General features: G+C 41.8%; 1 protein-coding gene across 1 annotated transcript in view; it reads left to right on the plus strand.

The window, feature by feature from the left end:
• Window positions 1–18,158: 18,158 nt before the first annotated feature.
• Window positions 18,159–23,963, plus strand: part of LOC138982212 (uncharacterized transporter HI_0519-like) — a 42,200-nt gene continuing 36,395 nt past the window's right edge. The window contains exon 1 of the mRNA XM_070355437.1: window positions 18,159–18,305. The gene's annotated coding sequence lies outside the window, so the exon portion shown is untranslated. The remainder of the gene's footprint in view (window positions 18,306–23,963) is intronic.

The following is a 23,963-nucleotide window of genomic DNA, read 5'->3' on the forward strand; positions in this document are numbered from 1 at the left end:
ACCGAAGTCCGGCCTTCGTCGAAGATTACTTGACCAAAATTTCAACCCATTTGGTTAAAAAATGAGGGCGTGACAGTGCCGCCTCAACTTTCACGAAAAGCCGGATATGACGTCATCAAAGACATTTATCAAAAAAAAGAAAAAAAGGTTCGGGGATATCAATCCCAGGAACTCTCATGGAAAATTTCATAAAGATCGGTCCAGTAGTTTGGTCTGAATCGCTCTACACACACGCACGCACGCACACACACACATACACCACGACCCTCGTTTCGATTCCCCCTCTATGTTATTTACATTTAGTCAAAACTTGACTAAATGTAAAAAGTGGTCCAGATAAGGAGCACTTGCCCTGTGTGTGAGCAAAGGAAATCCGTAGGGAAACACTCTTTGGTGTGAGTGTGTGTCGGGCCACTGCGACCCAGCAGATCATGTTGACCGCACTGACCCAGTTTTGCAAAACTAGGTGAACGGCGGAACACTTTCTCAGAATGCTTCGACAAGGAGCGGTAGACTCCAGCATAGACCTATATTATAATATAGGTCCCTGACTCCAGGATGCACACAAAGTTGTCGGTGATAGAATTCTTTCTCGGAAATGAAAGTGGGTTGTAAACACCATGCAGTCTCCGTGTACACACGTCTGTACGAAGCGAAAGTTGATTTCTATGCTGAAAAACCCAGTAGTCTGTCCGTGTTGATTGATATCGAGGTACATTGCATTATCTTTACTCTTGACATATCTCTGAGCTCACCGTCTGCTACATAGACGACCGAGTACAATGAAATGCATATTCACGCGTTGGGAAGGAAGCATAGGCCCTAGATGGGTACATTTGATCTTGCTCTCGTCAAAACTACGTGTGCATACGTGTGTTAGTGTGTGACAGTGTGTGTGTGTGCCGGTGTGAGTGCGTATGTGTGCGTCCGTGTCTGTGTGGGTGGGTGTCACGGTGAATGGTTCGTGCGTGCGTGGGCCGTGCGTGTGTGTGTGTGTGTCCGTGTGTGTGTGGATTTGTGTGCGGGTTCACACGTTATGATATTGTATTTAAGTTTCAAGTTTAGCTAAGTTCTTCCGGCAGTCAAGAGATAAATTAATCTTCTTTCTCGATCGTTTCAACAGGTGCAGAATCTTCGCTACCCCCATAAAACGGGTCCGTGCAGGGCGTATTTCCCAGATTTTACTACGACACCAAAAGGCCGAGAGGGGTGGGGGGTTGAGGGGCTGCGTCTAGTTCGTCTGTGGTGGTTGCCAGGGCAACGCCAACAACAGGGCGCAGTGTCGCAGGGTGTGCTGGCCGCGACCTTTTTCACTTAAATTTTGGCGCATGCGCTGTGAAGTTTATTGTTAGATCTACCGGAACTAGGGGGCAAAAGGAAAAATCGACAACGAGGCTTGGTGCAAAGTCAAGTGCGGAGACGACGAGGCAAACTGTTGTGTTTGCAACTGCAAGTGCAACAGTGGAATGAAGAAAGAGAAATACGGTGGACAGAATTTGTCATTGTATGGCTTTTCGATGGGTGCAAGTGCGAAGGGGCAACAGCGAAGGACGCGATGGGTGCAAGCAATCCGACGACAGGGGTTTGTCGTGCCATTGAAAAGTCTGCTTGACTGAGTCACTTCGTTTCTGGCAATGGCACGGCTATCAGCGATGCCAACTACGTTGACTTCGTACCCCCCTCCCCACTCTCTACCTCTCTCTCTCTCTCTCGCATGATACCGTATATATGTTACAGGCATTACTAGTGAAACCAGGCATTACGCGTAATGCCTAAAATGTTCAGGCATTACGCGTAATGCCTGTGACCACTAGGCATTACACGTAATGCCTAAAAATACCAGGCATTACGTGTAATGCCTGAAAATCATTGTCAGGCATTACACGTTATGCCTGAAACCTGTTACAGGCATTAAGTGAAACCAGGTATTACGTGTAATGCCTGAAATGTTCAGGCCTGTGACCAGGCACTACACGTAATGCCTAAAACCTCTCTGCTGTTTGTTGGTGGTTTGTGGGTGGTTTGTGGGTGGTTTGTTGGTGGTTGGTCGTGGTTGGTGGTTGGTAGTGGGTCGTGGTTGGTTGTTTGGTAGTTGGTCGTGGTGGGTCGTGGTTGGTTGGTGGGTGGTGGTTTGTTGTTGGTTGTTGATTTGTTGTTGTTGTTGTTGCATTGCACCAAAAGACGGTCCAGGCGTCCGACTTTCAGCTTGGGGCATTGCACCAAAAGACGGTCACGCGTCCTACTTTCAGCTTGGGGTATTGCACCGAAAGACGGCCCAGGCGTCTGACTTTCAGTTTGGGGCATGTCGATGTCTTCATTTGGTTACAATAATGCCTTTTGTAATTCTTCCTCCGTTTCGATCAAGTCTATGATCCCATCGGGCAACGTTGTTGATCTCAGACCGATCTTGGCTTCCGTGCCAAACATTGCTTTAAATGGCGATCTGCCTATACCGGCGTGGTGACTCGTGTTCTTTCTAAACTGGACAAATTTGATGCCAGCAGTCCAGTTCGTAGTCTTGTTCTCGCTCATCCATGCTACCAGCATATCCTCCCGTTGACATTATAATTATGTGTCAATTACTCTATCAGAGACAGCATTGGAGATAACCCGGTTTCAGTATTGTTTTACGATAGACGTAGAGCTGAATACCAACACTCAAATCTGTTTTTGACAAACACCACACATCACTTACTTTCCCAAGTGATGATACTCATGACGTAACTTTGTCGTTTTCTGGGAGGCAGCTTTTACTTCTTTGATTGTTCTGAAGTACACAGCTTTCGGGAGCAACTTTCTGCCGTCCTTTTCATAATGTTCAAACAAACGTCGAGTAAACAATTGTTCTTTTTCATTATCCTCCATGGTGACGAATAAGCAACTGGTGAAAACTCGACTGGAAATATTGGACCTCGGCTTTCCATTGTGACATGCACTCACACTTACGTGAAATTCAAACTGTGGTGAACACTATGTCAGAAATACATTATTTTGCATTGCGAACCATCACTCATAATCGCAAAATAAAATGTTCAATCATTTCAAAGCTCACTTGATCGAATGTCAAGTTACTATATTCACACCATGCCATTTTGTCAACGCTTTGTCCTCAAAAAATGTTCTCACCGTCATCCAAGAGGTAATGGATAACTGTTCAGTGCAATAGGCTTTTATGTTGTGTGTATTGCCTGAATTGCTTCAGGCAATAAGCGTAATTTTGAGAGACAAATTTCAGGCATTACGTGTAATGCCTGGTATTTTTAGGCATTACGTGTAATGCCTAGTGGTCACAGGCATTACGCGTAATGCCTGAACATTTCAGGCATTACGCGTAATGCCTGGTTTCACTTAATGCCTGTAACATATATACATACACGGATGTTTTTCTGTGTGTGAGTTTGTATGTACGATACCGTGTGTACGTATGCGTTTGTGCGTGTGTGTGCGTGTGTGTGTGTGCGGTGTGTGCGGTGTGTGTGTGTGTGTAATGAAGAGAGAGAGAGAGAGAGAGAGAGAGAGAGAGAGAGAGAGAGAGAGAGAGAGAGAGAGCGGTAATTGAATTTGGCTTTTACCGAATGAAAACTATTGTCAAAAACAGTGCATTAAGAACTAAAACCAACCAACCATAAAATAAAAAGCACCCTCCATCCCTTTTAACTGTCTCTCTCTTCCGCTTTCTCGCGCTTTTTCTGTCTGTCAAACCCCCCCCCCCCCCCCTCTCTCTCTCTCTCCCTCTCTCATTTCATGAAAGAATTTGGGAGAGAAGAAAAGGTTTCAATATCCTCGGTTATACCTTGTGTCAATATTTTCAATTACAAATATATGTAATAACACTGTCTTACAATTAGTCAAAAACAAAGCCCTTTTTTTCGAAAAAGATCAAAATCCGAAAGAAACAACTGAAAATCATGCAGAGACTTTCTTCCGAGAATTACAAATCTCTGGCAAATTGAAAGGAACAACAAAATATTCCTTCAGAGAAAGCGAGAGAGAGAGAGAGAGAGAGAGAGAGAGAGAGAGAGAGAGAGAGAGAGAGAGAGAGAACTCAGAACTCAGAATGGTTTATTATTAAGGCCACAGAGAGAAACTGAGAGAGAGAGAGGCAGAGTGAGTGAGCAAGAGAGAGATAGAGAGAGATAGAGAGAGTCACACACACACACACACAGGCACACACACGCACACACATACATACACAGACATACATATACACACACAAACCACGAGTGAGAGCCTGCGAGAGACTGAAAAAATGAGAAAGAGAGAGTCGTCAGTAAGTAGTGGTATTGACACGCAGCGATAATGACACGTCGCGCTAAAAGATGTAGTGCTGTCGACACGTAGTGATAATGAACGAATGATAGCGACTCATCGACAAATTATTTGTAGCACTAATCAACGTAGCGATAGCGGCACGTAGCACAAATGACACGTAGGACAAATGACACTCAGCACAAATGACACGTAGCGCTAGCGATACGCACCCTCGCTTATGCAGGGGAAGTTCGCCAAGTCTTTCGTCCATATACCACCAATAGCCGTTTCAAACCATACCTTCGTGCATGTCCTTGACTTTTTGTTCATGATTTTGAACAAGATAATCCGTTTTCTTGCATAATTTCTCAAAGTAATCCTCTGGCAAAGTAATCTTCGAGCATCGAAAGTGAAAGAGGTGTTTCAGGCCAGGCACCTATTGCCCCCTAGTTCCGGTTATCAGAGAGAGGCTGCCGTGCCCTAAAATCTGATTGGTCGAAACGCTGGGGGCAAAGGTTATGCGAAAAAGGTCTCAAGACGAAAGAGAGCACACGCTCTTGAATCGACTTATCTCTCCTTCTTTGTCTTTTTGCTGGTCCTGGCGAGTTGACCTAGCTCCGATTACTTGCTTTCTTGTCGCAATTAAACAAACGTGACCCGAAGGAGTTTTTATCTGTAACTGTTTGTTTATTTCTCACCACACACATTCCCGCGCGCACGTACGCACACACGCGCGTTCGCAGACACACACACCAACACTGGCAAATACACAAATACACAGACACACACAGACACACACACGCACGCACACACTGACGCAATCTCGTACTGACACACACATACACACACACACGCGCGCGCGCGCGCACGTATGCACACTCCGCGAACACACACACACACACACAAACACACGCGCGCACACACACGCACACACATAAACACACACGCACACACACATACACACACACACACACACACACACACAATCATACACACGAACATAGAAACACAAGAACACTCGAACACACGAACACTGGAAACCACACACACACCACCCTGCACACACACACACACACCACCGGTGCACACACACACACACACACAACACACACACACACACACACACACACACACACACACACACACATAAAACATTGGATTTCACACTCAGCAGGACACAAAACAGTCAGACTACGGGAGCAGTGTTTCAGGTTGGTGTCAAGCTTGTCATTTTTGACGCACACAAATGAAGATGTGTTCCACTCTACGCCTGTAATGCAGCACCGAGTGAACACTGAGTTCAAAATGTTCACTTTGTTGTGAAGTTTGCTTCACTTTTAAAGGTTAAAATCACTCTCGTGTAATCCACTTTCTCATCCATCATGGAACTGGCCAGGCGTCGTTTTCATGGGAGGAAAGCATCATTCCCCCTAGACACATATCCACAATCAACAGTCTGACAGCTGGTTTTTGAGTCACTTGAGAAAAAGTGACTCTATGTAATCGGTCAGTGTTAGTCTGTCCGGCCGGCCGTCCGGCCGGCCGTCCGTAGACACCACCTTAACGTTGGACTTTTCTCGGAAACTATCAAAGCGATCCGGCTCATATTTTGTTTAGTCGTGACCTCCAATGACCTCTACACTTTAACGATGGTTTCGTTGACCTTTGACCTTTTTCAAGGTCACAGGTCAGCGTCAAAGGAAAAATTAGACATTTTATATCTTTGACAAAGTTCATCGGATGTGATTGAAACTTTGTAGGATTATTCTTTACATCAAAGTATTTACATCTGTAGCCTTTTACGAACGTTATCAGAAAAACAAGGGAGATAACTAGCCTTTTCTGTTCGGCAACACACAACTTAACGTTGGGCTTTTCTCGGAAACTATAAAAGTGACCGGGCTCAAATTTTATGTGAACGTGACTCCCAGTGACCTCTACACTTTGACGTCTGCTTTGGTGACCTTTGACCTTTTTCAAGGTCACAGGTATGTCTTGAAGGAAAAAAATTGAAATATCATATCTCTGAAACTATTCATCGGATTTGATTCAAACTTTATAGGATTATTCTTTACATCAAATTATTTACATCTGTATTGTGTTGTGAATAGCAATTTCTTCCTGTCCATCTGATGCCTCATATAATATTCAGAACTGCGAAAGTGACTCGATCGAGCGTTTGCTCTTCTTGTTTCTACGGGGTGGTAATTTTTCGCAGAATTAATCAGTTTTGTAGATTGATTCTAGTGTAATTTACAAAATAATTTGCCCCCCCCCCCCCCCTGCCCCTTCACCTGCTCAACTGCGGTTTTCACAGTCTTTTGTTTTTGGGTGTTGTGTTTTGTGTGTGTGTTTTTCTGGTTCAGTTTTTTTGGGTGGTGGTATTTTTCACGCGCACGTGAAGATTTTGTTCATAAAAAAGAAAAAAGAATGAAGAAAAGAAAGAGAAGAGAAAATAACAACTACAGACGACATTAGAAATTTGTTTTTGTGTGAGCTTTCAGACCCAAAGCCATAACTTTAAATGTCTATTTTGTGGACAACCGCACAGCGGTTTCATACGTTAGAGGAAAAGTTTGTTATGTCAAAAGTGGATTAAACCAGAAGTGGCTCAACCACATTACTATCAATCGACACGCGGTGATACATGTATATGCCCTTTGGCCTTTTATCGGGGGTATCCCATACTAAAAATAGAATACGGGATTCTGGGAAAGCTGACCTAGATTCGATTTTCAGTACATCACTCAACAAATTGGGAATTAATCAAAATGAATAAAATACAAGAATAATGAGTTCAGAAAAGAAGAAAAAAAAATTGAGAGAAAAAAGTTAAATAAAATTCTTGCCATGTACGGGACTCAAACCCGAGACTACCGGAGCAAGGGCTAGCGTTCTACCACTGAGCCGATCTGGCACACAATTCCCAGGCGTGAAAATAGAAAGGTGAAGGGCAAACATACAATACACGTGGGTTCTGGAGCATGTGTCGACTCGTCGGTTTCCGAGTTTCTCCGTTCCGGCGTATTTGTGTTATGTACGTTTTCTTGATCTCACCATTACATGTAGTCGCGGTGACACCCATATAGGGCAAGGGCATTTTACTAAAAAAGAAATAAAATGGGTAATTCTGGGAAATTGTTCACTGGAAGTATTCAATAATTATGCAACGTTTTCATTAATTTGATTTATAAGATCATTCTCAATCATTTTAACTTCAAATATTACACTTGAGTTCTCGAGCGTGGGGATCAGTATTGACTCGACTCGAGTTTCCGAGCATCTCCGTTCGTATTTGTGTAGGCTACTGTTCTCTTGCAAGCGGTTAAAGACGGGGGTCGACAGATCCAATGAAGGGGGATCATAATTATATGTGCGATATGTATGCGTGCGCGCGTGTGCGTTTGTGTGTGTGTGTGTGTGGGGGGGGGACAGTTCTCCGACCCTTCCCATCGACCTTTTTCTGTCACCTTTACAAATCATAATCTGTCATCGCTCGGGAAACTGTGGGATTTATACAAGCGCGCACATGTCGAATCCTCTCGCAAATAAATTATTGCATAACAAAAGTGTTTGGCGTCTTTTTTTGCCTTGATTCTCAGGCAAACATTCGGAGTGCTTTGCCTTTCGTCAGTGCTTTAAACACCGATTAAAAACTCTTTACAAAATATGTCTTTGACTGTCGCTTTCTTTCTCTTAAAACACCTTTAGGCTCTCCCTGGTTCTGTGAATAGTGAAAGAAATGTTTTCATACACGACCAAACACAACAGCTGTCTGACGAGGGAGAGAAAGTTTTGCTGGCGGGTAGGCATGGTTTATTCACTCAGGACACTTTCCCATGAAGAATACTAACTGAAATTGGTCAGTGGTTTACTGCCAGTGATAAATGGATGCACTCAGACTGTAGGAAATTGTTCAGTTTAAATTCGATATTTGTTTGTTTGTTTATTTCTTTGCTTAATCGCTGGATCGTTGGTTAATTGGTTGGTTGGTTGGTTCGTACGTTCCTTCGCTTGCTCACATTCGCTTGCTCGCTCGTTGTCGTTGTTGTTGATGTTGTTGTTATTGTTGGTGGTGTTTGTTGTTGTTGTTGTTGTTGTTCACTTTCTCCAGGAAGAAGACGCAAGACATAGCCGTGTTTCTGTATTCCCTAAATATTGCTGAACTCAGCTCTCAGGTTGACATAGGTGTCAGTAATTTAAAGTAATTTAATCAGAAAAAATCGCTCTTTTTACACAGAAAGCAGCAAGGGTGCAGATTGAGGGCGTGTGTCTTTGTTGAGGGATGCTCTTAGTCTGAGCAAACAGCTGAACGGATCTCTACCGTGGGGATTTACAACATTGTTTACGAGGGAAAGCAAGGACCTTTAAATGCACACTCCTTCTCGCGAGAAGGTTGGTTTAAACAGTTTTTTTATTCAGTTGCACAAATACAAAGCCGTAATTGAATGTTATAATAAAGGAGCACAGCAAGATAAACTTATAAATGTGCTCTTAGAAACAAACGAGTAATGTGGCGGACGATATTGTAAATGCATCATATTTAAACAAATGAAAGCAAGAACAACAACAACTGAATAACTATAGCAACAGTGGTACGGAAAACTCACACACAACACACACACAACACACACACACACACACACACACACACACACACACACACACACACACACACAGACACACACACACGTACACACACACACACACACAACACACAGACACAGAGGACAATCAGAGAGAGAGAGAGAGAGAGAGACAGAGACAGAGACAGAGAGAGAGAGAGAGAGAGAGAGATTGCATCCACTATAGATCAATTCAATGCTCTAATTTAAAAAAATGACTAAACATATGGTATTAACAAAAACGTTCAGCTGACCGTCTCAAATCTGACCAGGCTAGCTTTTACATGGGATAGAACCATCCCTCCACCTGGTCACATACCAGAACCTAACACTGACCCTGACTGCTTGCTGCGGTGAGTTGGAATATTTGTCATGAATAATTTCGTTAAAAAGCTACTATAAGTGGCTTTCACAATATTTATTAATAAAAAAAATAGCACACTGTGCACAGATAGCACCAGGTATGTTGGTTTTTTGTATGTGACCAAATGGAGGGATGGCCTTTCCTACGTGAATTGCTGGCCAAATCTGAGATGGTGAGCCCAACTGTTTATGCGGGAAGGAGTGTTACTTTAACCTTTTTGATTCGGTGCCACTCTTCCTGGTTGAGCACGATACCTGCATCTTTCTTTTTTTTTCTTTTCTTTTTTTTTCTCCAAAATTTTAATCAATCAATAAACAAGTGATAACAAACATGATAACTGTGTGTTTTCTGTTTGTACACATACTTTCTCATTTACATGAGGTGCAGAAAAACTCATTATGTTAAATTTTACATTATACAAAAGGACTAAAAATTAAACCTGCATCTTTCTAACACTCACAATGATTGCTAATTGAGGCCCCAGGTGGTCGTTATGTAATGTGCCGCCAGCCAGACTGGGTATCTCGGGCCAGCCGGGCCGGGTTTGTCAAGTGGGTGTCATTCCTTTTGAATTTCATACGGAGAAGCGTGTCAGCTGCGGTTGGAAGGTCGTTCTTCTTGTCTTTAACCAATGGAATGGCTTATTATCTTAGAATGTTGTGTTGCTAATAGTTACTAGGATTTTGATTGGATGTTTGTGACTCCAGCTAAAGTTTGATTATGTATGTACATGCTAGGGTGTGAGAGAGAACGGGGAGAACTCTGAGAGACACGGAAGAGAGTGGACGTTTTTTGGTAGCGTGCTCCACTGACTGTGGAGATGTAGTACAATTAAGTATTGTGGCTTGTAGCCACCGGCTTCGGTCGGGTAGGCGAAGTGGAGGAGAGAAGAAGATGTTAACGACAGGAATAAGGTTTGCCATGCCCAGTACTCCGCTGTTGTCACAATGTCATCTGTTGTGTCCGAGAGATTGAGTCCAGTGAGTCCGTAACACAAGAGAAGAGAAACCAGAACCAAAAGAACATTCTTTACCCGAACCTATACATCTGTTTACTAATGGCACCCGTTTAATGAACCAAAAGAAGAGATGTTTCTACCAAAAAAATAGATGCTTTCACCAAAAGAAAAGATGGCTTGAGTGACAAAGAATTAAAGTACCCCCAAAAAATGTTGATCCGCCAAAATAATTGCTGTCTGAACACAAAATAAAATAAACTGGCAAAAGCAAATATACTCAGGCAAAAGAAAATATAATCAGGCAAAAGATTGACTACTTCAGGCAAAAGAAAATATAGTTTCAACAAAAGAAATGGATAGTCATTCTCCAACACAGTGAAACACAGTGTGAGTGATGGTCATTGTTTTGACTCACTGATTTCGCTTAAGCAGAGGTGATTTGTGATCACAAATTCAGCTGAATCAAGCAAGGACACAGATTCTGTCAGTTGAAAATGGAGTTTGAAGGCACACCGAGATTGCCGAAGCACCACATCGCACACTGAAAATGTGGACAACAGCCTTTCAGTGGGCAACGTCACCAGCTGAGTCGCTGAAGACTGGGAACGCGATCTTCGTGGGATCTTCAACCCTGGAAAAGGAGCTCAAGACTGCCATCCGAGAGACCGAAGAAAAGATTGAATCATCGTCCTGGGCTGACTTCGAGGAGTATGCCACATGTCGGAGGTCGGTGTGGAAGATTACGATCGACGAAAACAATCAGTTTTTCTGCTACTGTCCGGAGTTCCTCAAGTGCTACATGTGTCATCATTCCATGGGCATGGAGATTCGTCTGGATGTGACCAACCCCCCTGCCCAGGCCAAGACCATCCCAATCGGCCAGAAGCGAAAGCGCGGGCGCCCAAAGCTGCTGTCGAGATCAGCGCTTATCAGGCAGTGAACACACTGATCTTGACTGCTCTGTACACTGATTTTATCATTATGATTATGATATGGAGTGACACTATTGTGTCTCTAAAAGTACACTACACTTTATATTTTTTGCTGACAGTAGCTATTTTGTTGTTGAATAATTCGGTTTTTTGTTGAGAATTCTTTTGCAAGTCTCACTTCTTTTTTTGGTAGAATCAATCGGTTTTTTGCTAGAAGAATCTATTTTGTGGGTGGAAACATCCGATTTTTGACTCACATGCGAAGCAAAAGTGAGTCTATGTACTCACCCGAGTCGTCCGTCCGTCCGTCCGTCCGTCCGTCCGGACGTCCGGACGTCCGTCCGTCCGGAAAACTTTAACGTTGGATATTTCTTGGACACTATTCAGTCTATCAGTACCAAATTTGGCAAGATTGGTGTATGATGACAAGGCCCCAAAACACATACATAGCATCTTGACCTTGCTTCAAGGTCAAGGCCGCAGGGGCCATAAATGTTGTCTAAAAAACAGCTATTTTTCACATTTTTCACATTTTCTCTGAAGTTTTTGAGATTGAATACCTCACCTACATATGATATATAGGGCAAAGTAAGCCCCATCTTTTGATACCAGTTTGGTTTACCTTGCTTCAAGGTCAAGGTCACAGGAGCTCTTCAAAGTTGGATTGTATACATATTTTGAAGTGACCTTGACCCTGAACTATGGAAGATAACTGTTTCAAACTTAAAAATTATGTGGGGCACATGTTATGCTTTCATCATGAGACACATTTGGTCACATATGATCAAGGTCAAGGTCACTTTGACCCTTATGAAATGTGACCAAAATAAGGTAGTGAACCACTAAAAGTGACCATATCTCATGGTAGAAAGAGCCAATAAGCACCATTGTACTTCCTATGTCTTGAATTAACAGCTTTGTGTTGCATGACCTTGGGTGACCTTGACCTTGGGTCAAGGTCACATGTATTTTGGTAGGAAAAATGTGTAAAGCAGTTCTTAGTGTATGATGTCATTGCTAGGTTTAGTTACCCTGAAGGTCGAGGTCAAGCATGTGAGTCGTATGGGCTTTGCCCTTCTTGTTTGTTGGAATATCTTTTGCTAACTAAGCAATTCTTTTGGTGAAAGCATCTATTCTTTTGGTGATTTAATTTATTGCCTTTACTAATTCACTCACATTACACACACACACAGCACTCAAGCTAGGTACAAAGACGTAAACAAAGTATCTCCCTTTGCCCTTGCACCTATATTCAGATCATACACACAAAATACATATATTATGGGGTTTCACACACAATAAACAGTCCGTTGATTTCACTGGGGAATAATAATAGGTTGAGTGGTTGAGTGGAGGAAATTCTGTTCCTCAATGAAGTTGTCTCAATGTTTATCTCCGTGGATTCTTAGCGCACATGCTACTTACAGTTCAGAGGGTACATAATCTTGGCCCATGTCACGCCAGTGAAGATACACGGTAATGGTGAGACATGGAGTGGGTTACCACCTGGCCCAAGAACTCCTGCGCTGAGTTTCAACCTTGCCGTTGCATCTGTCCTTCCAGTGCAGTGATGACAAGGAGGGGATGTTCTCTTCTTCTTCTCTTCCCACATCGGAGTGACATCCTGGCTCCAACCGGGGTGCTGTATAAAAAGTTTATGCCATCATAAGTCTCTTGAAGAACACTGAAGTTTTATCCTTTCTTCCCAAGTTGAATCCATAAATCCTTTTCCATGATTTTCAACCACTCAGTTTCCATGTTGACTCCAACCACTCAATTTTAGTCAAACTTCCCCATAAAATATTAATTCCACTCTTACTCAATAATACCACATTCATCCATCAACTAGCCTATGCTATTACAATATCATTTCAGCCCAATTACCAGATACATTTCAAAGGAAAATACAAACATTCTTTTCCAAAATGGCTGACAACAGCTCACACATCTTCTGATCCAATTCACAACATTATTCTCAAAAATCATTTCATCAATCAAGACTACTGTACAAACACAAATCAATAAATACCTGTGTAATCACAGCAATAAATCAACCATGATTTGTCAATGCATGAGGCAAATACAGTAGGCCTCAGTGCTGGTTGAGAAGCATTCTACAGATGTGTAGACTTGGACAGACACACCTTCCTTCAGTGACAATTGAGAATGTTCTGACTCACACAACACACATGGCTACCTAAAGTTCCTCCAATTTAGTAACCTCCTCTTCCATTGGTCAATTCCAAACGAGGTAACCAATGAAAGCAGAGCTTACAATAATCAGACCATAGCAACCTCCTCCTCCATTGGTCAATTCCAAACGAGGTAACCAATGAAAGCAGAGCTTACAATAATCAGGCCACACAATGCAGATTGAAAGTATGACAAGCAAAGCTGCACACATTTAATGAAAATGCTAAACATTAATTTAGAATAAAATATGTACAAATCCATTTGTCACGGTGACGAGCCTGTTCAGCGCGGTAGCGGTTGCGCTGTGCTGCATAGCACGCTTTACTGTACCTCTCTTCGTTTTAACTTTCTGAGCGTGTTTTTAATCCAAACATATATGTTTTTGGAATCAGGAACCGACAAGGAATAAGATGAAATTGTTTTTAAAACGATTTCGGAAATTTGATTTTAATCATAATTTTTATATTTTTAGTTTTCAGAGCTTGTTTTTAATCCGAATATAACATATTTATATGTTTTTGGAATCAGAACATGATGAAGAATAAAATAAATGTAATTTTGGATCGTTTTATAAAAACATAATTTTAATTACAATTTTCAGATTTTTAATGACCAAAGTCATTAATTAATTTTTAAGCCTCCATACTGAAATGCAATACCGAAGTCCGGCCTTCGTCGAGGATTGCTTGGCCAAAATTTCAATCAATTTGATTGAAAAATGAAGGTGTGACAGTGCCCCCTCAACTTTTACAAAAAGCCGAATATGACGTCATAAAAGACATTTATATCGAAAAATTGAAAAAAACGTCTGGGGATTTCATCCCCAGGAACTCTCATGTCAAATTTCATAAAGATCGGTCCAGTAGTTTAGTCTGAATCGCTTTACACACACACACGCACAGACACACACACACACAGTGACACACACACATACACACACACACACACACACACACACACACACACACACACACACACACCACGACCCTCGTCTCGATTCCCCCTCGATGTTAAAACATTTAGTCAAAACTTGACTAAATATAAAAAGAACGACACCGGTGGCGTCAGCCACGCTCACGTGGACTTAAAAAAGAGAGAAGTCCAAAAATCTTACAAGTACAGAAAAAACACACACAACAATGCTGCTACAGTGAAATGACAGTACAATAAAGGTATGACAGACACAAAGAGAGGACACCGTGAACACAGACGAGACAAACAGGCCAGGATAGCGCACGTGGGAACATGACTGGAGGAAAAATGATGTCTAAGCAGAAAAACAACAGCGGACCGGATTTACCTCAACGCAAAATAAACGACTTAACCATACGGTTCATGATAATTTTGTGGGTAACCCAGGGCAGAAAAAGACCCTTCTCCCTGTTGACCGGTTACAGGCTCTTTTTACATTTAGTCAAGTTTTGACTAAATGTTTTAACGTAGAGGGGGGAATCGAGGCGAGGGTCGTGGTGTATGTGCGTGTGTGTGTGTGTGTCTGTGTGTGTGTGTGTGTGTATGTATGTGCGTGCGTGTGTGTGTGTGTGTGTGTGTGTGTGTAGAGCGATTCAGACTAAACTACTGGACCGATCTTTATGAAATTCGACATGAGAGTTCCTGGGTATGAAATCCCCGAACGTTTTTTTCATTTTTTTGATAAATGTCTTTGATGACGTCATATCCGGCTTTTCGTGAAAGTTGAGGCGGCACTGTCACGCCCTCATTTTTCAACCTAATTGGTTGAAATTTTGGTCAAATAATCTTCGACGAAGCCCGGACTTCGGTATTGCATTTCAGCTTGGTGGCTTAAAAATTAATTAATGACTTTGGTCATTAAAAATCTGAAAATTGTAAAAAAAAATAAAAATTTATAAAACGATCCAAATTTACGTTCATCTTATTCTCCATCATTTTCTGATTCCAAAAACATATAAATATGTTATATTTGGATTAACAACAAGCTCTGAAAATTAAATATATAAAAATTATTATCAAAATTAAATTGTCGAAATCAATTTAAAAACACTTTCATCTTATTCCTTGTCGGTTCCTGATTCCAAAAACATATAGATATGATATGTTTGGATTAAAAACACGCTCAGAAAGTTAAAACAAAGAGAGGTACAGAAAAGCATGCTATCCTTCTTAGCGCAACTACTACCCCGCTCTTCTTGTCAATTTCACTGCCTTTGCCATGAGCGGTGGACTGACGATGCTACGAGTATACGGTCTTGCTGAAAAATGGCATTGCGTTCAGTTTCATTCTGTGAGTTCGACAGCTACTTGACTAAATGTTGTATTTTCGCCTTACGCGACTTGTTTTACATTTAGTCAAGTTATGACTAAATGTTTTAACATCGAGGGGGGAATCGAGACGAGGGTCGTGGTGTATGTGCGTGTGTCTGTGTGTGTGTGTGTGTGTGTGTGTAGAGCGATTCAGACTAAACTACTGGACCGATCTTTATGAAATTTGACATGAGAGTTCCTGGGTATGAAATCCCCGAACTTTTTTTTCCTTTTTTTGATAAATGTCTTTGATGACGTCATATCCGGCTTTTCGTGAAAGTTGAGGCGGCACTGTCACGCCCTCATTTTTCAACCAAATTGGTTGAAATTTTGGTCAAGTAATCTTCGACGAAGCCCGGACTTCGGTATTGCATTTCAGCTTGGTGGCTTAAAAATTAATTAATGACTTTGGTCATTAAAAATCTGAAAATTGTAAAAAAAAATAAAAATTTATAAAACGATCCAAATTTACGTTCATCTTATTCTCCATCATTTGCTGATTCCAAAAACATATAAATATGTTATATTTGGATTAACAACAAGCTCTGAAAATTAAATATATAAAAATTATTATCAAAATTTTTTTTCGAAATCAATTTAAAAACACTTTCATCTTATTCCTTGTCGGTTCCTGATTCCAAAAACATATAGATATGATATGTTTGGATTAAAAACACGCTCAGAAAGTTAAAACGAAGAGAGCTACAGAAAAGCGTGCTATCCTTCTTAGCTCAACGAATACTTGTCAATTCCACTGGCACTGCCATTGCCACGGGCGGTGGAGTGACGATGCTACGAGTATACGGTCTTGCTGCGTTGCGTTGCGTTCAGTTTCATTCTGTGAGTTCGACAGCTACTTGACTAAATGTTGTATTTTCGCCTTACGCGACTTGTTTACATTTAGTCAAGTTTTGACTACATGTTTTAACATAGAGGGGGGAATCGAGACGAGGGTCGTGGTGTATGTGTGTGTGTGTGTGTGTGTGTGTCTGTGTGTCTATGTGTCTATGTGTGTGTAGAGCGATTCAGACTAAACTACTGGGCCGATCTTTATGAAATTTGACATGAGAGTTCCTGGGTATGATATCCCCGGACGTTTTTTCATTTTTTCGATAAATACCTTTGATGACGTCATATCCGGCTTTTTGTAAAATTTGAGGCGGCACTGTCACACCCTCATTTTTCAATTAAATTGATTGAAATTTTGGCAAAGAAGTCTTCGACGAAGGCCGGGGTTTGGTATTGCATTTCAGCTTGGTGGCTTAAAAACTAATGAGTGAGTTTGGTCATTAAAAATCAAAACTTGTAATTAAAATTATTTTTTTTATTAAACGATCCAAAACAATTTCATCTTATTCTTCGTCATTTTCTGATTCCAAAAACATATACATATGTTATATTTGGATTAAAAACAAGCTCTGAAAATTAAAAATATAAAAATTATGATCAAACTTAAATTTCCGAAATCGTTTTAAAAACTATTTCATCTTATTCCTTGTCGGTTCCTGATTCCAAAAACATATAGATATGATATGTTTGGATTAAAAACACGCTCAGAAAGTTAAAACGAAGAGAGGTACAGTAAAGCGTGCTTATGAAGCACAGCCGCGCAATCGCTACCGCGCCAAACAGGCACGTCACTTTCACTGCCTTTTGCACTAGCGGCGGACTACGTTCAGTTTCATTCTTTGAGTTCCACAGCTTGACTAAATGTAGTAATGTCGCCTTTCGCGACTTGTTTCCTTTTCGACCAGGTAAAAGAGAAAACCCGGAACAGATTTCGGCTAGTCACCGCCCAAAACCTAAACTGAGCCCGCTACTAACTACAGCCGAACCGGGCCAAGCCGAACTAGGTCGGCGAGCGTTTTTGCCGTCAGTATTGTCACTCTTCAGTCAAGGATGAAGATGCACAAATATTCAAACAATGAAAACGTTCAGTTCGCCGATGACGCGCGGCCGAATGTTTGCAGGATTGTATCGGCGAACCGCGAACATTACATCTGCAACAAAAATATAGGGGAATCCCCTGATTTGATGACGTCGCCGAACTAGTTCGGTGAGGTTCGGCAGCGTTAGCAGGTATCCTTGCCTCGAACCCCGGCGCAAGTACGATTTCACCTCAGTCGCGCTCTGATTAAATAACCATCAACCTTGGGGGCACAATATACCTGCGCTGAGTCAGCGGCGCTGCAGTGCTGCAATACGGATTATGACGAGTACTTGGCCTGTTTTCTTTTCACGCAACGTGTAGCGGGCCGGGGAAAAAAGAATCACCTCTATAATCTGCAGTGCGTCGTCTGTCCTGCTGGCGTTACATAGGTGAGCGCCAGGCTTTAGCGCGGGCAGGTGCAACGCACCTGTAAAAAAAACCCACACAAAAACACTGCAGCGTGAAGCAAAACAATTTCGGGTGGTGCGCCCAAAGAAAGCATTCTGTGACAGTTTCAGTTCCCATGAAAAAAAAGCGTGCATTTACCGCTGTTTTTACATTTAGTCAAGTTTTGACATCGAGGGGCGACTGAGCCCGATATGAACTTACAGCAGGCGCCATACGAGGTGCCCACAGGGAAGCGAACAATCCCACCTCTGCCGCCGAAGAGCTCTCTCTCTGGCCTGTTCGGCAAGTCGGCCGCCTATTGCAAAACCCTCTCAGAAGCGTTATATCCAAAGTGAAGTGTTGAATCTGCTGTAAAATTAAGGTAGGCTGGTGCTTCTGTGTGTTCCCTAAGTGTGCGTCGATGTTGTTGTTGTGGAAGTAGTAGCAGTAGTAGTCATAGTAGTAGTAGTAGTATTTAGTGTTGTTTTTACATTTAGTCAAGTTTTGACTAAATGTTTTAACACGACAGAGGGTTATCGAGACGAGGGTCGTGGTGTGTGTGTGTGTGTGTGTGTGTGTGTGTGTGTGTGTGTGTGCGTGTGTGTGTGTGTAGAGCGATTCAGAGTAAACTACTGGACCGATCTTCATGAAATTTTACATGAGAGTTCGTGGGTATGATATCCCCAGACATTTTTTTCTTTTTTTCGATAAATGTCTTTTATGACGTCATATTCGGCTTTTTGTAAAAGTTGAGGCGGCACTGTCACACCCTCAATTTTTAATCAAATTGATTGAAATTTTGGCCAAGCAATCTTCGACGAAGGCCGGACTTTGGTATTGCATTTCAGCATGGAGGCTTACAAATTAATCAATGACTTTGGTCATTAAAAATCTGAAAATTGTAATTAAAATTATTCTTTTTATAAAACGATCCAAAATTACTTTTATTGTATTCTTCATAATGTTCTGATTCCAAAAACATATAAATATGTTATATTCGGATTAAAAACAAGCTCTGAAAATTAAAAATATAAAAATTATGATTAAAATTAAATTTCCGAAATCGTTTTAAAAACTATTTCATCTTATTCCTTGTCGGTTCCTGATTCCAAAAACATATAGATATGATATGTTTGGATTAAAAACACGCTCAGAAAGTTAAAACGAAGAGAGGTACAGTAAAGCGTGCTATGAAGCACAGCGCAACCGCTACCGCGCCAAACCGGCTCGTCACTTTCACTGCCTTTTGCACTACACTAGCGGCGGACTACGTTCAGTTTCATTCTGTGAGTTCCACAGCTTGACTAAATGTAGTAATTTCGCCTTACGCGACCTGTTTGTGTTCTCTCAGAAGAGTTACATCTTTGACTGACCTTGGCCGATATTCAAACTGAAGTGTTGAATTTCAGTGTTGTACGATTAACTTGAGGTACAGGCTGTGTTGCTTCTGTTTGTCCTCTTAGTCGATGTTGTTGTTGTCAGTCAGTGTAGTAGCAGTAGTAGTGTACGTTCTTATTGTTCTTCTTATTCTTCTGCGCATCCAAACACACACAGGAACCTATCTGTCCAGCCCTACTGAAATTGTGAGGAGCGCCTATTCAAATTCAATTTCCCTTGCAAAACAGGAAAGTGAGCATAAAATGTTGTCACCTCGTCGTCTTGATCAGAAGAAACATGCCGTGCATCTATCTGCGCCACTTGCCGAAGCCCCTTGCTGGTGGCTCCCCCCTCCCCCCCCCCCCCCCCCTTCCCCTTCCGTGACCCGAAACTGTTCTTGCCGGTGTGACGATGACATCTTTCCCCGTCGGTGGTCATATTTCGATTCTGGGCCACGTTGATCTTGTATAAACTCCACACTGAACAAACAAACACCCTTCGATAGTACTGATGAGCGACCTTGTGTACCTTACATTCATGGGGCCAAATTTGTCCAACCAATTTTTTTTATTTAACTTAGAAATTTGATTCATCCTAAAATGTTTCTCTTCTTATTCAAGGGACGTAACCACTCGGTACACGTTTTCGAATAAATCGATTTTTGGGGTGAAAAAATCTATTCAATGTCACCACCAATTTTCTTCACATGCAAGAAACTGACATGCTTTTCGTCCTTAAATAATTTCACTTCTTAATTTTACCAGGAAACAACATTTCAGTCTTGAGTATATATCGAGGGGGAAATATGACCACGGGTGAAATATGAAATCGTTACACCGGTGGAGTGTGCGTGTGTGTGTGTTTTAGCTCTTGCTTTGTCTGTATGGTGTGTGACCCCAAAAAGGTTTCCCACGATCAATAGTTAAAAAGCGTCTGCTTGTGCTGTGTTTGCGCGGCTGGAGGAGGGCACAGGGACATGTATCTAATAATAGCAAGGCAGAAGGTATTCGTACAAGCAGGGACCTATATTTGTGCAGACAGCGTATACTGGGTCAGCTATATAAGTGAAACAAGGCATTAGGCCTACGCGTAATGCCTAAAAATACCAGGCACAGCAGAATCGTGGAGGATTTGCATGGTTTGCAGAACACAGGCAGATGCAGAAGAAATCAATGTTTGTACATTCACGAGTCTTGCGTCCGATTTCAGTCAGCTCTGTATTCAGAGTTCGGGGGTTTAAGATCAGTACTAATTTATTTATTGTTAATTGGCGGGGGGCACTTGCTGAATTTTTATTTTATTTTCTGTTCAGGGAGCTTTACACTGAACCTGTTCTTGGCAATGCCACTCGATCAGGCAGCCATCTCATTTTATTTCAAGGTCTTCTTCCGACGGAAAATGAGTAACATGCCCCTAATGGCTTTGCCGTGATGGCGTAAAACTTACATTTTCTATTCTACGGAAAATGAGGAGCACGAGAGTTGCTCTAGACAATTAATACGAGACCTCACAAGACACTTGACACAAAGAATAGCGTTGTCAAGCGCTGCCTTGGGTGACCTCGTTTAGCTAGCTAACGGACCCATTGGTGCAAATTCAGCCAATGGTTTTTAAACTCACTTGACATTATTATTTCTCAGGAACTGTTATCGCGAATGCATCTATAGGCCAAGGTCCGACGGTGTCTGTTAGGTCGGAAAGTTTAAAGGCAATGTACTGCCTAAGTAAACGATTTGACGCACTATCTCAGATCTGGCCAAGCTTTCACATGGGATATATCAATCAATCAATCAATGACGCTTATATCGCGCATATTCCGTGGGTACAGTTCTAGGCGCTCTGCAGTGATGCCGTGTGAGATGAAATTTTATACGGCCAGTAGATTGCAGCCATTTCGGCGCATATTTACCTTTCACGGCCTATTATTCCAAGTCACACGGGTATAGGTAGACAATTATTAACTGTGCCTAAGCAATTTTGCCAGGAAAGACCCTTTTGTCAATCGTGGGGTCTTTAACGTGCACACCCAATGTAGTGTACACGGGGGGAGGGTTCGGACACCGAAGAGAGTCTGCACACAAAGTTGACTCTGAAATAAATTTCCGCCGAACCTGGGATCGAACTCACGCTGACAGCGGCCAACTGAATACAAATCCAGCGCGCTACCAACTGAGCTATATCCCCGCCCCATATAGGACTATCTCTCCACTGACTTAGAAGCGGCATGCCACATATCAACACCGTGGATGCGGCTTCCAGTGACTAATTTATCTGATTGACGGTAGAGCCACTTTCAAACATAATTCATCAAAAATACCGTCTCTACACAAGACGCAATCCGGATGTTAATTGTTGGTATGTGTTCAAGTCTAAGGGTGGCAAAAACCTGGATCGTGTACATCGGTCTACACTGTAAACTGAGGTGTTCCACTTTTGAACTAAGTTTTTTCAGTGTAACCAGTTGTGAACGCTGTGTGAACTACCCTATAATTCTACCAGCAAAAGTAGCTCACATAATAAACCCTTCACACGGTGTTCATGACTCGAGAATACTAGTTACTACAAGGCTTGCTGTGTGGTGCCAGATTGACACGAGTTGCTTTTTTACATTTAGTCAAGTTTTGACTAAATGTTTTAACATAGACGGGGAATCGAGACGAGGGTGTGGTGTATGTATGTGTGCCAGTGTGTGTGTGTGTGTGTGTACGTGTGTGTGTGTGTGTGTGTGTGTGTGTGTGTGTGTGTGTGTGTGTATGTGTGTGTGTGTGTGTAGTGTAGAGCGATTCAGAGAAAATTATTGGACCGATCTTTATGAAACTTCACATGAAAGTTCCTGGGTATGATATCTCCACACAGGTTTTTTCATTTTTTCGATAAATGTCTTTGATGACGTTATATCCGGCTTTTTGTGAAAGTTGAGGCGGCACTGTCACGCTCTCATTTTTTAAGCAAATTGGTGGAAATTTTGGTCAAGTAATCATCGACAAAGGCCGGACTTTGGTATTGCATTTCAGCTTGGAGGCTTAACAATTAATTAATGAGTTTGTCATTAAAGTTGTCATTAAAATCGATTTTTCGCAAACAGATTTAAAATTGATTGCATTGTATTCCTCATCTTCTCCTAAATTCAAATATATATACATATGTCATGTTTACTCTATAAATGTGCTCAAAATGAAAGAAAATAGGTTTAGTTAGTACTATGAACGTGTGCTTCGCGGCGGCGAGCGTGCCCCGTCACGGTCTTCGGTATGGTTAGCCGCGACTATCTGAATGTAGTCTCGGCGATCATTGGTTTGTGGTGTTGATCTTGACTAAATGTTTTTATATCGCTTCACGCGACTTGTTTAAATATTGAAATGCGAGCGAAAGCAAGCTTTTCAATATTTGAATTAGCAACGAGTGTAAATCTGGTACGACACAGCAAGTCATATAGTAATATGTTTATCCTACATACTGTACTTGCGTGCCCGGCATCGATCTGCTCCAAACTACATCTCGGAGTCGGCGTGTCTAAATGATTGAAGACGCTTCGTATAATTATGTTACCTCGATCTCTTCCAAAGCCTCGTGCAATCTTTGACTTCAAAGCAAAGAGACGTCACTCTTGAAAGTCTGGCGTGACGTGTTAGTTCTAAACAAATTCTTCTTCCAAGGGAAACAGCAAGTGCAAAAGGGGTTTCCAGAATGACGTTTGTCTCGGTGACTTTGGCATCATGACCATTTGAAAATCAGGTCCCTGCCAGACTAGTTTGACACGACCTTCTTTACATGATATCACCACCTGTGAATTGAAATACATTGTTATCTCGTGGTTGGTCTCTCTCACGTATGTAGGATAAAACTGCTTACAACAACTGTGTTTAAAAGTGGAACACTTCAGTTAAGCGTGTAAACTGCACCTCCTTATCCCATTTAAAAGTGGAACACTTCAGTTTAGCGTGTAAACTGCACCTCCTTATCCCATTTAAAAGTGGAACACTTCAGTTTAGCGTGTAAACTGCACCTCCTTATCCCATTTAAAAGTGGAACACTTCAGTTTAGCGTGTAAACTGCACCTCCTTATCCCATTTAAAAGGGGAACACTTCAGTTTAGCGTGTAAACTGCACCTCCTTATCCCATTTAAAAGTGGAACACTTCAGTTTAGCGTGTAAACTGCACCTCCTTATCCCATTTAAAAGTGGAACACTTCAGTTTAGCGTGTAAACTGCACCTCCTTATCCCATTTAAAAGTGGAACACTTCAGTTAAGCGTGTACACTTCACCTCCTTATCCCATTTAAAAGTGCAACACTTCAGTTTAGCGTGTAAACTGCACCTCCTTATCCCATTTAAAAGTGGAACACTTCAGTTTAGCGTGTAAACTGCACCTCCTTATCCCATTTAAAAGTGGAACACTTCAGTTTAGCGTGTAAACTGCACCTCCTTATCCCATTTAAAAGTGGAACACTTCAGTTTAGCGTGTAAACTGCACCTCCTTATCCCATTTAAAAGTGGAACACTTCAGTTAAGCGTGTAAACTGCACCTCATCCCATTTTAAAAGTGGAACAATTCAGTTTAGCGTGTAAACTGCACCTCCTTATCCCATTTAAAAGTGGAACACTTCAGTTTAGCGTGTAAACTGCACCTCCTTATCCCATTTAAAAGCCTGGCCAGATGGGA

This window comes from Littorina saxatilis, linkage group LG12, assembly GCF_037325665.1.
Source record: "Littorina saxatilis isolate snail1 linkage group LG12, US_GU_Lsax_2.0, whole genome shotgun sequence".
NCBI classification, from domain to species: Eukaryota; Metazoa; Mollusca; class Gastropoda; order Littorinimorpha; family Littorinidae; genus Littorina; species Littorina saxatilis.